Source organism: Rhipicephalus microplus, chromosome X (genome assembly GCF_043290135.1).
Source record: "Rhipicephalus microplus isolate Deutch F79 chromosome X, USDA_Rmic, whole genome shotgun sequence".
Taxonomy (NCBI): Eukaryota; Metazoa; Arthropoda; class Arachnida; order Ixodida; family Ixodidae; genus Rhipicephalus; species Rhipicephalus microplus.
Window position 1 is genome coordinate 307770132 of NC_134710.1, and position 15034 is coordinate 307785165.

The window sequence follows — 15034 nt, forward strand, 5'->3', positions numbered from 1 at the left end:
GCACAAGACCTCCATCGTCTGTTGACATCCTATGCGGACATATTCGATCTTGACAACCACCCTTTAGGCCAGACATCAGTTGTGACCCATCACATCAACACCGGCGATGCCAACCCAATTCATCGCCGCCCTTACCGCGTCTCCGCCGCCGAACGCTCTGTCATCCAGAAAGAGGTCGAGAAAATGCTCGCCAAAGGCGTCGTCGAACACTCATCTAGTCCGTGGGCATCCCCGGTAGTGCTTGTCAAGAAGAAGGACAACACATGGCGATTTTGTGTCGACTATAGACATCTCAACAAGGTCACTAAGAAGGACGTTTACCCTTTACCAAGAATAGATGACGCCCTTGACTGCCTTCATGGCGCAAAGTTTTTCTCGTCCATTGACCTTCGATCTGGTTATTGGCAGATCGCTGTTGACCCACGGGACCGAGAAAAAACAGCATTTGTTGGTCTCTACGCCTCCAAGAATACACCTTCTCGGTCGTGTATAAATCTGGTCACCTCCATCAAGACGCCGACTGCCTGTCACGGTATCCAGTGGATCCACCAGACGCCACAGAGAGAGCTACGGAGGCTTGCGTCTTATCAATATCAGACTTTCTTGATATCGCTTCTGAGCAACGCCGCGACCCGGATTTACTTCCCATCATAGAAAGCCTGAGTTCCGCTACTCCACCCACTTCTCTGAACTTGTATTTCCTTCATGAAGGAGTTCTCTACCGCCACAACATGCGCCCTAACGGCCCTGACCGCCTTCTCGTCGTACCTTCCCATTTGCGTGTAGATGTTCTCCGACAGCTTCACGATGAACCTGCCGCTGGTCACCTGGGAGTCACTCGCACTTATGATCGCGTCCGGCGCCGTTTTTTCTGGCCACGCCTATATCGCTCTGTGCAAAAGTATGTTGCCAGCTGCGACCTTTGTCAACGTCGAAAACGACCAACATCGCTTCCAGCTGGCCTTCTTAACCCTATTGAGATCCCTGCTGAACAATTCTACCGCGTAGGGCTCGACCTTCTCGGGCCATTTCCCACTTCTGCATCCGGGAACAAATGGGTTGCCGTGGCGACCGACTACGCGACACGTTATGCGATCACCCGCGCTCTTCCAACCAGCTGCGCTACCGATGTCGCCGACTTTCTGCTACATGACATCATATTGCATCACGGCGCTCCTCGACAGCTCGTTACTGACCAAGGCCGATACTTTTTATCTCGCGTCGTCCAGGATATCGTACGTTCCTGTTCCACGAACCACAAGTTCACAACGGCATACCACCCACAAACTAATGGACTTACAGAGCGCCTGAATCGCACTATCACGGACATATTGTCAATGTATGTTTCTCCAGACCACCGTGACTGGGACGCAACGTTACCCTACGTCACCTTCGCTTACAACTCCTCCAGACATGACACCGCAGGCTATTCCCCGTTCTACCTTCTTTATGGACGGGAACCCTCTCTGCCTCTTGATACACTCCTTCCCGCTGGTTCAAGCTCCCCTGTCACATACGTCCGCGATGCCATAGAGCGAGCCGACGCAGCACGACAGATTGCCCGAGAACGACTCATGCTTTCTCAAGCCTCTCAGAAAGATCGATACGATCGTCACCACCGTGAAGTTTCGTATGCACCAGGTTCTCTCGTACTCTTGTGGACCCCATGTCGTCACATCGGCCTCTCCGAAAAACTTTTATTTCGCTATGACGGACCATACAAAGTCCTTCGCAAGATCAGCAACCTCACCTACGAGATACAGCGAGTCGTCGACGAAGCGCACTCAATGCCACCACCATCCACTGTTGTGCACGTCGTAAGACTGAAGCCTTATGTGTCACCCAACACTCCCCTTTCGTGACAAGCGCCGGGTGGGCGCTTTAACGCCGCGGGGTAGTGCCACAAGGCAGTAGTGGGATTGGGGCATAAAGCGGTAGAGGGTCCCTGGCAAAAAGAGAAAACTACGAAGTGGATAGAGACTGGTTCCAGCCCGCCAGTGCGCCAGGCATTGTCATCGCGTGGAATCGTTGTAAATATCTGTAAATATACGTTTTCTTGTAAGATTATAAACGAAATTGTACTCTATATTGATGGCATTAAGGTGCACGGACTTGTTGACACTGAAGCTGCCATATCTGTAATTAGTAAGAAACTGTGTCGAAACTTGAAGAAAGTGACCTTCAAAACTTACCGACCTATCTTTGCAGACAGCTACGTCCCGCCATGTTCAGCCTTCAGCTTTGTGCACTGAATGAGTCGTCATTCAAGGTGCATTGTACGTCATCGCATTTGTAGTTTTATTCCGTTCTTCGCATGACGTTATCCTTGGGTGGAGCTTTCTTTCGTCAAATTCTGCTTTGGTCGACTGTGCTCGTTCCGAACTCGCGTTATCTGTGCCGTGCTAAGACCCCGACGATGGCACTTCGTGTAGAGTGTTTGCTGCTTCTGACGTTGACATTGCGCCTTTCTCAGCTGTTGTAGTCCCGGTGTCGTGTGCCTCTCCTCCGAAATCGTCTGTGTTGTTTATGCCATCGGTCATATCTGCGTGCCGTCGAAATTTCATGCTACCGTTTGCCGTCATCGTTTTTCACAACGGTCACGCTGCCATTTATGCGTGCAATTCTTTGGACAGCCCGTCATCCCTACTACGTGGAGAATGCCTGGGAAGCTACGAACCTTACGAGTGCATTTTTCCAGCTACTATACCCGATTCTACGGTTTCGCTCCCAATTTGTGCTGTCACTCCTACCAACGCGCCTAATGATGTTCTGGACGTCTTGACGGATGCCATCGACTCTGAGCTCGCACCAACTCAGTGCCACGAGATTATAAATCTTCTACTCCGCTTTCGTTCTTCATTCGATCATGACCAGTCGGGCTTATAGGCCGAACCTTTGCGGTCGTTCACCGTATTGACACTGGTCAAGGGGCCCCGCTAAGACAGCATCCTTACCATGTGTCATCTGCTGAACGCCGTGCCATCGACGAACAAGTGGATGACATGTTGAAACGTGGCATCATCGAGCCCTCCCACAGTCCCTGGGCTTCGCCGGTTGTTCTCGTGAAGAAAAAAGACGGATCCATCCGGTTCTGCGTTGACTACCGCCGACTCAACAAGATAGCGCGCAAAGACGTATACCCTCTGCCTCGCATCGACGATGCTTTGGACTGCACACAATGAGCAGAGTTCTTTTCTTCGTTATATTTACGTACCGGCCCCTGGCAGGTGCCCACGGAAGAGGGCGACAACCCGAAGACAGCCTTGGTAACACCGAACGGACTATATGAATTCACCGTTATGCCCTTTGGCCTCTGCAATGCGCCTACCACTTTCGAAAGGATGATGGATATCATCCTGCGAGGTCTCAAATGGAAAACGTGCCTCTGTTATTTGGACAATATTGCGGTATTTTTAAGCGACTTTGCGACCCACTTCAGCCACCTCGAACAAGTTCTTACGTGCCTTTCCACGGCGGGACTTCAACTTAACTGGAAGAAATGCCACTTCGGCGCTCGCAAGCTTGTAATCCTTGGCCATGTGGTTTCTAAGGACGGCATTCTTCCGAACCTTACAAAACTTAATGCAGTCGCGGCGTTTCCAAAACCAACCACCATCAAAGAGCTCCGAAGCTTCATCGGCCTATGTGCGTACTTCCGGCGCTACGTCCGCAATTTCACCTCCATTATCGGCCCCTTGACCAATCTTCTTGCCGGAAGTTCTGATTTGTCAGCCTGGTCGCAGGCGTTTGATGATGCATTTCAGGAACTCCGACACCTTCTCACTACGCCTCCCATACTCCGACATTTCGATCCGTCTGCTGCCACGGAGCTTCATACGGACGCCAGTGGTGTCGGGCTTGGGGCCATACTGGCCCAACGCAAGGATGGCTTTGACGAGTAAGTCGTCGCTTATGCCAGCCGCACCCTCAGTAAAGACGAGAATAATTACAGTGTCACTGAAAATGAGTGCCTCGCCATTATTTGGGCAATCGGAAAATTTCGGCCTTATTTGTATGGACGTCCGTTTGATATTGTGACAGACCACCATGCGTTTTGCTGGTTATCGTCACTAAAAGATCCTAATGGTCGGCTCGCTCGTTGGGCATTGGGGTTACAGGAATTCAATATCCGTGTTATCTACCGTTCTGGCCGAAAGCATTCCGACGCCGATGCCCTGTCACGCTCACCGTTAGCTTTAGAGCCTGTCTGCTCGCCTATCTCCACCAGTGCTGCCTTGGGCATCAGCACTTCGGACATGCCTTCTGAGCAACGCAAAGACGGTTGGATTTCTTTCGTTTTGGAGTTTCTCTCAAACCCGACGCCCGCTTCAGTTTCCAGGACGCTTCGCTGTCAAGCGAAACACTTCGCTATTCGGGATAACCTGCTTTACCACCGAAACTACAGCACTATCAGACGCAAGTGGTTGCTCGTCATTCTCCGACATCTCCGCTCTGACATCTGCGCCACGTTCTACGATGATCCGCAATGTGGCCACGCCGGTGTGTTAAAAACATACACTCGCTTGCAGCTGCGGTACTACTGACGCGGTATGTACCGTTTTGTTCACCGTTACGTAAAGTCTTGCCTTACGTGCCAGCAAAGCAAGATGCCCGCTCAACATACCACCGGTCTCTTGCAGCTGTTGCCATGTCCAGCACGAGCTTTCGATCATGTCGGAATCGACCTTTACGGTCCGCTTTCCTATACTTCGAGTACCAACCACTGGGTCATTGTCGCTATCGACCACCTAACGCGCTACCCTGAAACAGCTGCGTTACCTTCTGCTACCACAAAAGACGTTGCATGTTTTATACTGCAAAATCTGCTTTTAATGCATGGAGCACCTCGGGAGTTACTAAGCGACCGTGGCCGCGTTTTTCTCTCCGATGCCATTAAAGCGTTGTTGAGCGAGTGTCGCATCATACACCGCATTACCACAGCCTATCACCCGCAAACTAATGGGATGACAGAGCGTTTATATCGTACATTTGGAAATATGCTGGCCATGTACGCTTCATCCGACCAGTCAAATTGGGATAGCATACTGCCTTTTGTGACATATGCGTACAGCACTGCAACGCAAGGCACCGCTGGATTTTCGTCTTTCTTCCTTCTTTATGGACGCGAGCCATGATCAACAATGGATACTACTCTTCCTTATCAACCGGACCCTTCCGAGTTGACAACCGTTTCACGAGCAGCAGCACGCGCTGAAGACTGTCGGAAGCATGCTCGTGCGTTCACGTCAAACGACCAGACGCGCCAGAAACATCGCCACGACGCGTCAACCACGCCTATGAGCTTTGCTCTTACCTCACTGGTGTGGCTATGGAACCCTTCTACTCCTCCAGGACTCTCCCACAAGCTTTCGTCCAGGTACCATAGTCCCTATCGAGTTGTACGCCAAACATCCCCTGTCAACTACCTTGTCGAGCCGCTGGATGCATCTACGGACAAGCGCCGCCGGGGACAAGAAATCGTACACGTCTCTCGGCTCAAGCCGTACCATGACCCTTCAGTGTACACCTGTCCTTAGGTCACCAGGATGGCTCCCTCGTCGCACGGGGGTGATTGTAACGAGGGCAGTGGACACGGAGCTTAAGTACATAGAAAAGAAGACGCGCTGTGATTGCAGGTTTGCTTGCAGTTAGCTCTTGCGCTAAATAAATCTTTCGTTCGCTGAGTGAACTGTTTGTTCAACACCCCGTTTCAATATATATATATATATATATATATATATATATATATATATATATATATATATATATATATATATATATATATATATATATATATATATATATATATATATATATATATATATATATATATATTTATTTATTTATTTATTTACTGTTTTTAGGTGACACTTTAATGCCCATAAATAACCAATAACGCTTTCTGCTAGAGGATGCCAAGAACTTCTGTAATTTTAACTAGAAACCCAAGATTCCCCATCAGACCTGAAAATTCACCATCGGCGTCCCGCGGTTCCGCGGTGTCGGCATGGACAAGAGTGACACGCGAGAAAATCTCGCAATGCCTCCTTTGCTGTAGGCAGTAAAAAAATCACAGCATATCCATGGAGTGAATGATGATGAGAGGCGCGAAGCACTGAAGGGTTTCATCGCTTAACCGTGAACCGTCCGCAAATATCGTCCCCTACATTGTCAAAAATATGACAAATACTGAATATATCTATACAAGATATTTTATTATTCGTAAGTGGTAGCTCTACGTCGCTTCCGTTCCCCCTTCATTATAAAGGCTTTATGGTTGGTGAAGTGGTGGATGGATGATGGGGCGTAGTGGGCGTGCAAGCACGAAGTAGTGGGCCGTTGGCAAAGATGGAGCTACCAGCGGTCACGTAAAAACTTACATGAGATGGACAGACCCCCGCCTTTTGGAACTTCGCCCCTAAAAAAACTACGTTAGGGGCACAGAAGCTTTCGGAGGTGTGTGGCTGAGGTTCAGTACGTCGGCTGAGAAGGCGATAGATTTCGCCTTCGGGCAACCTTGGGCGAATGCATAAGTGACGATGTGAGTTTTTGAGCTTCTTTGTTCACTTATCAAGTAACTTCAACCGTGGAAGAGAAAGTCATGAACGTGACTGCATCAGCCGTCATACTTCAGTGGTCACACGAAGTTACATCGCTTAGCGACCAATCGCACAATATGGCGAAGCTATACCTCATCGGACATGCCTAAGGACGCACAGGGTCCATTACGCATTCCCCTAAGATGCCACGAAGTCGAGACCTACTCACCTACTGTCATGAGCTCTCAAGTTAATCACAGTATAGGTGCACACTTCGTTGATGCTGTGGCTAGTCATGATAATCAGAAATTCCAGCTCAACCCTTGGTAATGGAGCTTTCAACCAGCTGCCCGCTAATTAGTTGACAACGTCAGACACCCGGTTCAATTTTGCGCTTCGGCCAGGAATTATAAGATTTGTTAACGTGCTTCTTTACTTGACATGATTGTACAGCCGCGGCCACTATTAGAGGGAACACGGCACGCGAGGCCACTCTCTTCGGGCCACCAAGCAGGCGCTGCGCGAAGTATTGCGGCGCAAGTTCCATCAGTGCCATGGGCGAGTTCACTGCGCGTCGTCTACTATGGTGCCTCCCACTTCACCGTACGCGCTCTAGGTTTCGCCGCTCGAGGTGAAGTGGGAAGCAACGTAGCAATCGACGTGCAGGTAACTCCACTTGTGGAGCTGATTGCGCTTGCGCCGCAAGAGGTCGCACAGAGCCCGTCGAGGTGCTCTGCGGAGTGCGGCCACCTGCTCCATGTTCATTCTAACTATGGCCGTGACTGTACATGACCTTCTTTCCAGTTTTCAATTCTTTCTATTTAGGTATTTTTCGTTTAAAGATACGTCAATATTATATGCTCTGTCGACAGTGGGAGCCCAAGCCCACGTTTCGTTTTTGCTGAGATCAGCTTTTGATTGTGTTGCCTACTTGGCCATGTGCAAGAGAGCATTTGACTGATTGCATACCATCAATATGAATTCCACAGCTTCACTGAAATTGCCTATTCGCTTGCATACCAAAGATATTGAATAGAATGATAAGCATTAACACTCAGGTTCAATTGTTAACCTCGACGTGAGCGGTCCCTTACCTAAATTATGTGCTCACCAATTATCATGAAAGCGCTACAAGGGAAGCGCATTTCTATTGCCATGAATTTGCGCTGTTATCCGGGATCAATAACCAAGACCATGAATTCCACATTTAGATATTTCACCGATTTCACTACGATACAGAAACTCATAGATGGGCCGGCTTTATTGAAAAAGCATCCTATTTATTAACAACTCGGTAATACCTCCGATATTCTGTGTATAATTTTGTCATCCTTATTTTATTTCTGTTCACCTAAATTTGCATTTAGTGTAATTTGAATTAATCATCGTATTCTTTACGTATCGAGAAATCTTCTAGAAACCTGCTATCGTATTACATGAAAATCAAATCTTACAGATATGATAGGTGTGTCCATTTTATCCAAAAAAGGGCCCGATTGTTATTGGGACTGTTCGGTTGAAGGCTGTAAAAATATCATTTGCCACTGCGCTGCTTTAACCTAAATACAGTCAAGAGATTGATTTCATACATCTGATTCTTATATCTGGGAACTTCGTTATCCGTATGCCCTTACGAAGACATGTTGGATCTGCCATCATTCGGACAACAAAACTACAAGCAACAATATTCTGTAATCGATTACAGCCTGTTTATTATTGTAAGCTTCACCCACAGCCATAGCTGTCTCATTCAGAGAGAACCAACCTAAATTCCCGGCGCAATTGAAGTTGCTTCTTTACGCTACGTCCAGAACGTCTTGCGTACTTCAAGTAGGCGACTTTCGCAAACGGGTTCATGCCACTAGTTTTCTTTCGTGAACTGCAAATTGCTGGGAAATTTCAGCGAAGGTTACGACTTCACTGCTCAGCCAAACGCAACATTTTACCATGGGGTGACAATGTTTATTTAGGAGCAGAGCAGATTAGGGGCCCAGGCTGCCGTATGCTGTCATCGTATGCTCTCTCACGTCTCTTGGCATCATAAAGACAATAATACCACGTATGGAAAGAAAAATGGTAGGTGTAACCTTAGGAGACAAGAAGAGAGCAGAGTGGATTAGGGGACAAACGGGGGTTAAGGATATCATAGTTGAAATAAAGAAGAGGAAATGGACATGGGCCGGGCATGTAGCGCGTAGACAGGATAACCGCTGGTCATTAAGGGTAACTAACTGGATTCCCAGAAAAGGGAAGCGGGTTAGGGGGAGACAGAAGGTTAGGTGGGCAGATGAGATTAAGAAGTTTGCGGGTATTAATTGGGAGCAGCAAGCACAGGACCGGGTTAACTGGCGGAACATGGGAGAGGCCTTTGTCCTGCAGTGGACGTAGTCAGGCTGATGATGATGATAATGACCACGTATAGCGTAGCCACGTATCTAGCAAGGGGGCGGTAAGGGAGAGTGAGGGTGAAGAAGAGAAGAAAGAGAGAGGGTGAAGTATCGTAGAATATATTGCTGCATATTCAATGCGGCATCTATGAGGCTGCTATCGGCATTCAGGGCAATAAGGTCTGCCGGCCTGACACTGAAACCCGAGAAGTCTCATTCCGCTTCCAAAGAGCTCCAATTTTTAGGCCACGTGGTGAGCCATGAAGGTGTTCGACCTAATTCCGATAAGATTGCGGCCGTCCGAAAAATTTCTGATGCCGACAGATAAGAAAGCAGTCAGGTGTTTCCTTGGCCTATTCGCATACTACCGAAGGTTTATTTTCAATTTCTCACACATAGCTTTGCCGTTAACACGACTCATAAGAGAAGACGTTTCGTTCACATGGGGCGGCGATCAACAAGCGGCACTTGACAACGCCTGCATACACCGCCTGTGATTGCTCCCTTTGATGAGGATGCTCCTACCATGGTCCACACAGATGCCAGCAACGTGGGTTTAGGCGCTGTACTCGTTCAGTCGCAAGACTCAGCCGAGCGTGTGATCGCATATGCTAGTAGGACGCTTTTCCGCGCTGAGCCCAACTACTCCACAGCAGAAAAAGAGTATCTTGCTGTCGTATGGGCGGTTATGAAGTTTTGTCAGTACTTCTACGGTCGTTCCTTCCACGTAGTCAGCGACCATCACCCCCTCTGCTGGCTGACTAGCTTGAAAGACCCGTCTGGTCGGCTCGCACGGTGGAGCTTATGCCTTCAAGAGTTTGATATGACAGTCGTGTATAAGTCCGGACGGCAGCGCTCTGACACCGATTGCTTATCAAGGTCACCGATAAAGCACGACGATGACACAAAAGATGACATGGCGTTTGTAGAAATCGTTGACACCACTACGATTTCGTGCAAGCAGAAGGAGGACAGCGAGTTGCTTTCCCTTATTCAATTTTTGAATGACCGAACAACAACCGTCCCTGAATGATTTGCAAAGAGCCTGCCATAATTCTGCTTACGTAGTGGTGTTCTCTATTAGAAGAACTTTTCTCCCAGAAGAAGCACCCATCTACTTGTCATTCCGACGTCAATACGTGAGAAGATACTTAGTGCTTGCCACGGTCAGCCAACGCGCGGTCATTTCGGATACACACGCACATTGGCCACATTGGCCAGAACAGAAATACTACTGGCCAAGACTTCCAGCTATTGTGAAAAATTACGTGCGCACGTGCCTTGATTGCCAACGACGAAAATCGCCACCGTCACTATTACAATCGCCACTATTACAACCAATTCAAGTGCCCACGGCACCTTTTGCCCAAATTGGAATGGATCTCCTCGGACCATATCCGATTTTCCATGCTGGCAACAAGTGGGTAATAGTCGCCACTGATTAACTCACGCGCTACGCGCAAACAAAGGCTTTGTCAAGGGGCACCACCGTTGAAACCACACGATTCTTCATAGAAAATATTGTCCTGAGGCACGGTGCTCCGACAATCATAATAACGAATCGAGGTACCGGTTTGACGGCCACGCTCCTGAAGACAGTGCTCGAGCTCAGTGGAACAGCCCATCGAAAAACCACTTCTTCTAAACCACAAACGAATGGCTTAACAGAACCACTTAACAAGACTATTGCAGACATGTTGCCGACTATTGCCGACTATCGCCGACTATTGCCGACGTGGATCACAAGAACTGGGACGACATTCTACCGTACATCATGTTCGCCGATAATACAGCGCAGCAAGAAACTACACGAAGAACGCTGTTCAGTCTCCTTCATGGCCGTGAAGTGACGACGATGCTTGACGCCATGTTACTGCACGACTGCAATGACATCGATTTGGACGCTGCATCTTTTACACAACGAGCAGAAGAAGCGAGGCAGCTTGGAGCAGAAGAAGCGAGGCAGCTTGCACGCATCTGAATCAACCAGCAGCAAAATCACGACGCTAAACGTTATAATCTGCGACATCGACATGTCGTCTATCGGCCCAGCGAGAAAGTGTGGGTATGGAGTCATATCCGCCGCCGGGGACTGTATGAAAAATTGCTGAAGAGGTATTTTGGCCCCTGCACATTTGTGCAACGTCTGAGTGACGTTAATTGCGTGGTCGTTCCTGACAGCCCCTCGACAACTCGCCAGCAAAAACCAGAAAGCGTGCACGTTGTGCGAATAAAGCCCTATTGTTCGTACTGATTTGCACCATACATCTGCTGCACCGTATTTCGTAGAAGAGCATCGGGATGCTTCTCTCTGGAGGGGGGCAAGTGCCGCATTGAATATGCAGCACCAAGAGAACAACGAAAAGCACGCGCAGCGAGAGAGAAAGACCAGGTTCTCATCCGATCAGTTTGCCAGTGTTCTGGTACAATTAAAGTGAGTTGTCCTGTAATCAACTGCTGCTGTTTCTGCATTGTGACATTATATTTATGTGTGGTAAAATGCAGCTCCCATCGCTCTATGTACTATCGGCACCAAATGAAACGTGAACAACGGGGCACGTGTGGCCTAAGCAGTAGCAGCGGTATAGTGTGCTTCATCTTGTCATCCCCACTGACCATTGTCCACATCCAGTTTGGCCGCGCCGCGCGATGTCTCTGCAATGCAAAAATTTTGCCTGCGTTCTAGTTCTAATATGGTGCTGACACGGGGCCGGCGTGGGAGCACCAGGCGCTTTTGGGTATTTCCCTTTTAATTCTGTTTTATTCTTGTTACCTTCGTTCCGAATATCAGAACTAGGAGACGACAAAAATATCGAAATATACGGAAATCGCGCAGTGCTGTCAGACCGAATAAGCGGAGCGGACTTGTGAACGGTGATTACTGAAGGGTGTGCACTACACCTTCTGTAAAGCTTGCTGCAAGCGTTCCGCTGTTCGTGTGTCGTTTGACGCCAATTGTACAGCATAAGTATGGTATATAAAGTCTGAAATCAGTTTTCAAAATAGCATATCACCGTGAAAAAAGATTCATAGAAAACTAATTTATAGAGCTTGAAAATGGATATCATTTATATATTTAGTTATGTACATATAGTGAGGAATTTACGAAAGCTTTTGTGGCGGTGAATTCGTGATGCAACAGCTTTCTTTAATCAATTCATTCTATGGCTACTTCGAAAAGTGCTGCAGGGCCTCTTTATGGTGACGTGCAAACATGATGACAGACATTCGCGCGAAGCAGCACGCAGAAGTATCAAGCTTTAGCAGCTGCCGCAAACTCAGAGATGTTATTCAAGGCGTCTGTCTTCGTGCTCCGACTCAGCGTGGTAGAGCTGTCGGACGTGTTGCCATCCTAAATCTTGCCAACGCGAGTACTCTTTGATCTTAGCACAAGACAGGCTCGCTATAACACACCGGAGTTTCACAGTTTCGTACCTATATGGTTCCAAAACACATCAATAAGCAGGCTGCAGATTTACTAGAGAAACGTGCCGTGAAAGTGCGCACTTATGAAATCACGCTTCCATTTTCAGCGCTGAAGTTTTCGCACAGTACACAGCAATCACTATCATGAAAGAACGGCAGGTACTAATTTATAATCAACATTTTGAAAGCTACAGCAAATAAAAAAAATCTGTAATGCTGTGCTGGCTTACCAGCCTTGTCAGGGTAAGCGGCATTGAAAAAGAAAACAAGTGTGAAAGTATGGCAACACTAAAAAGAGAAGGAAACAACATCGAACACATAGAGATGCCGTCAACCAACTGTATAGCAGCATTCCGAGAAGCACTAAAAAACAATGAAGAAATGACAAATAACAGACTCCCAGTTTCAAAACAAATGAATCTTGTAAACAGAAGCGCATTAACCCGTTCTTCAGGCTCACTATTATTGAAATGTATTGCAAGAGAGGGAAGATATGCGCCTATGCGTCCCTAAACAACTGTTCATCTCATCTAGCGATTGATTCGTATTATGCGCGCTATGACGTACCAGGACCATGTAGAAGTCGAGTCCCGAGCGAGAAACGGGGCGCAACGACGCAAGTGGCGCCCAGCCGAACGCGAGTTGACTGACTCTTAAGCCGTCTCCAAACGCTGGACGCGATACAAACAATGCCAAGTAAAGGCGCGGGCTACGTTATCTTATCGTATTTTGTTTACTGTGGAAAGGAGCGTCGCGCTCGAGTAGAAGAGCACGCGCACGAGTAGAAGAGCACGACTAGAAGAGCACGTCTGGAAAAGCATACAAGCCAAACTCTGATGGACGCTTCCCTCACTTCAGTGGAAGGCAAGGAAAATTTTTGCGGCAAAGCTGAACGTGCGCTATTTGCCAGGCCATACAAGTGATCTAGACCGTGGCGACATCCTGCATAAGATCAACTGGCTACGCCAGCGCGAGATTTGGATGTCTTAAAGTGATACTCCTGCTTCCACGCGTATAGCTTTCGAAACGTCCGCAAAGCCCCTATAATGGACAAGAGATCACTAAACAGTGTTGCTATTTACTGAAACCCAAGGTATAGCCAGCGGTTCTGGATGACTTGACTGTCATGGTCTAAAACACGGTTGGCGTTAGTGCCGCGTGGCTAACAAATGGTGCGCTAGTGTGGGTTGTGTGTATGTCCCCGCAAGCTACTATGTATTATGCAGCGAACATTGCGTGAAATACCTTGACATCCAACTACCCCGAGGAAAAATTGACAATAGTTGGCAATTTAAGACACTCGTCGCCCCCCCCCCCCCCCCCCGCCATTAGTTTTTGTGCGCGGGATTCTGGAGAGGCGTATCGTGAAAAGTCCACCTGTTTCACTGACATGACGATATTCATAGCGCGAGAGCAGAACGACGGCAAAGAGACAAGAAGGACACGAGCGTTTCTTGTGTCCTTCTTGTCTCTTTGTCGTCGTTCTGATCTCGCGCAATAACTATCGTCATGTCATAACAACCAGCCCAAACTTCCCCACTTATATGCTTCACTGACTTCTGGGTGTGCTAGGTGACCCAATCAGATGCATTCTGGAGCAAGAGATCACGCATCAATGACACTCTTCCACAGAATGCTCCAAAAACACTTTTACTTTGTGTAGAGGCATTCATTCACTATCCCCTATGGCGAGAGCCCCCCCTCACTAGCCGCGCTCACGTAGTAGAATATCAATTATTTTTAAATGACCTTGTCGAAATAAAAGGCAAAGAAAAGCAACGCCCAGAATGTTTTATAAGTCAAGACTCGGGAAAAACTCTTCCGCTATTCCACCGTGGTGAGCAGAGCGTTGTACCTAAACTGAACAAATCATTCCGCATCTCAAGATTTGCTGCGCACTGCTGCTGACGCGCAGTAACCACTCCTGTCGAGGAGCCACAATATACAGAACAAATCTCACTGGAGTGAAAACATGAAACCATTCACGGACGTAGTGAAACAAGGAAATGTAGAAAACAACAGAGAAGCGTTATTAGGTGCCTATGGATCATACAGAAGACGAACAGTTTGATTGTATGAAATTACGTGTTACTTAGAAAAAGTACCGGGAGAAAAAAAGATGTGTGATGTGAACTAATGCAAGAAAACAAAAATGTACAAGGAAAACAAGAGAGATGGGTGGGTAATATTATCAAAACGGATAGGCGCAGAGGGAAATTCTTGGAATTAAGTAAACCAAACGGGAATTTTTTTGGAGGGGGCGGGGAGGGGGAAGGGCTCACTTGCTGATAATTTCATTAAAGATGGCTTTTTTCATCGCTTATTATTGGTAAAACACCTCTTCATCAAAAATTCAAGGGAGGAAGGGTCTAAGGCTCTTCCCCTGGCTACTGGCCTGACGTAAACGAATTACAAATATGAAGCGTAAATTCCAGAACGCAACGGTATCAAAAGAGGGCATCTTCAAAGGAAATTCACTACATGATCAATACTATTAGTGATAACTCCGGCCAGGAGAAAACCGTAGTCAAAACTCGGCTAGTCCACTAACAAATAAATCTGAGAACTAGAAATCAACGTAACCCAGTATATGCTGGCTTAAACTACTTGTGCAGTAGTTCCAGCTTGTCCAACCATAGGACCAAACCCTCAACAGGTTCACGATTATTTAAATAAGTTGAC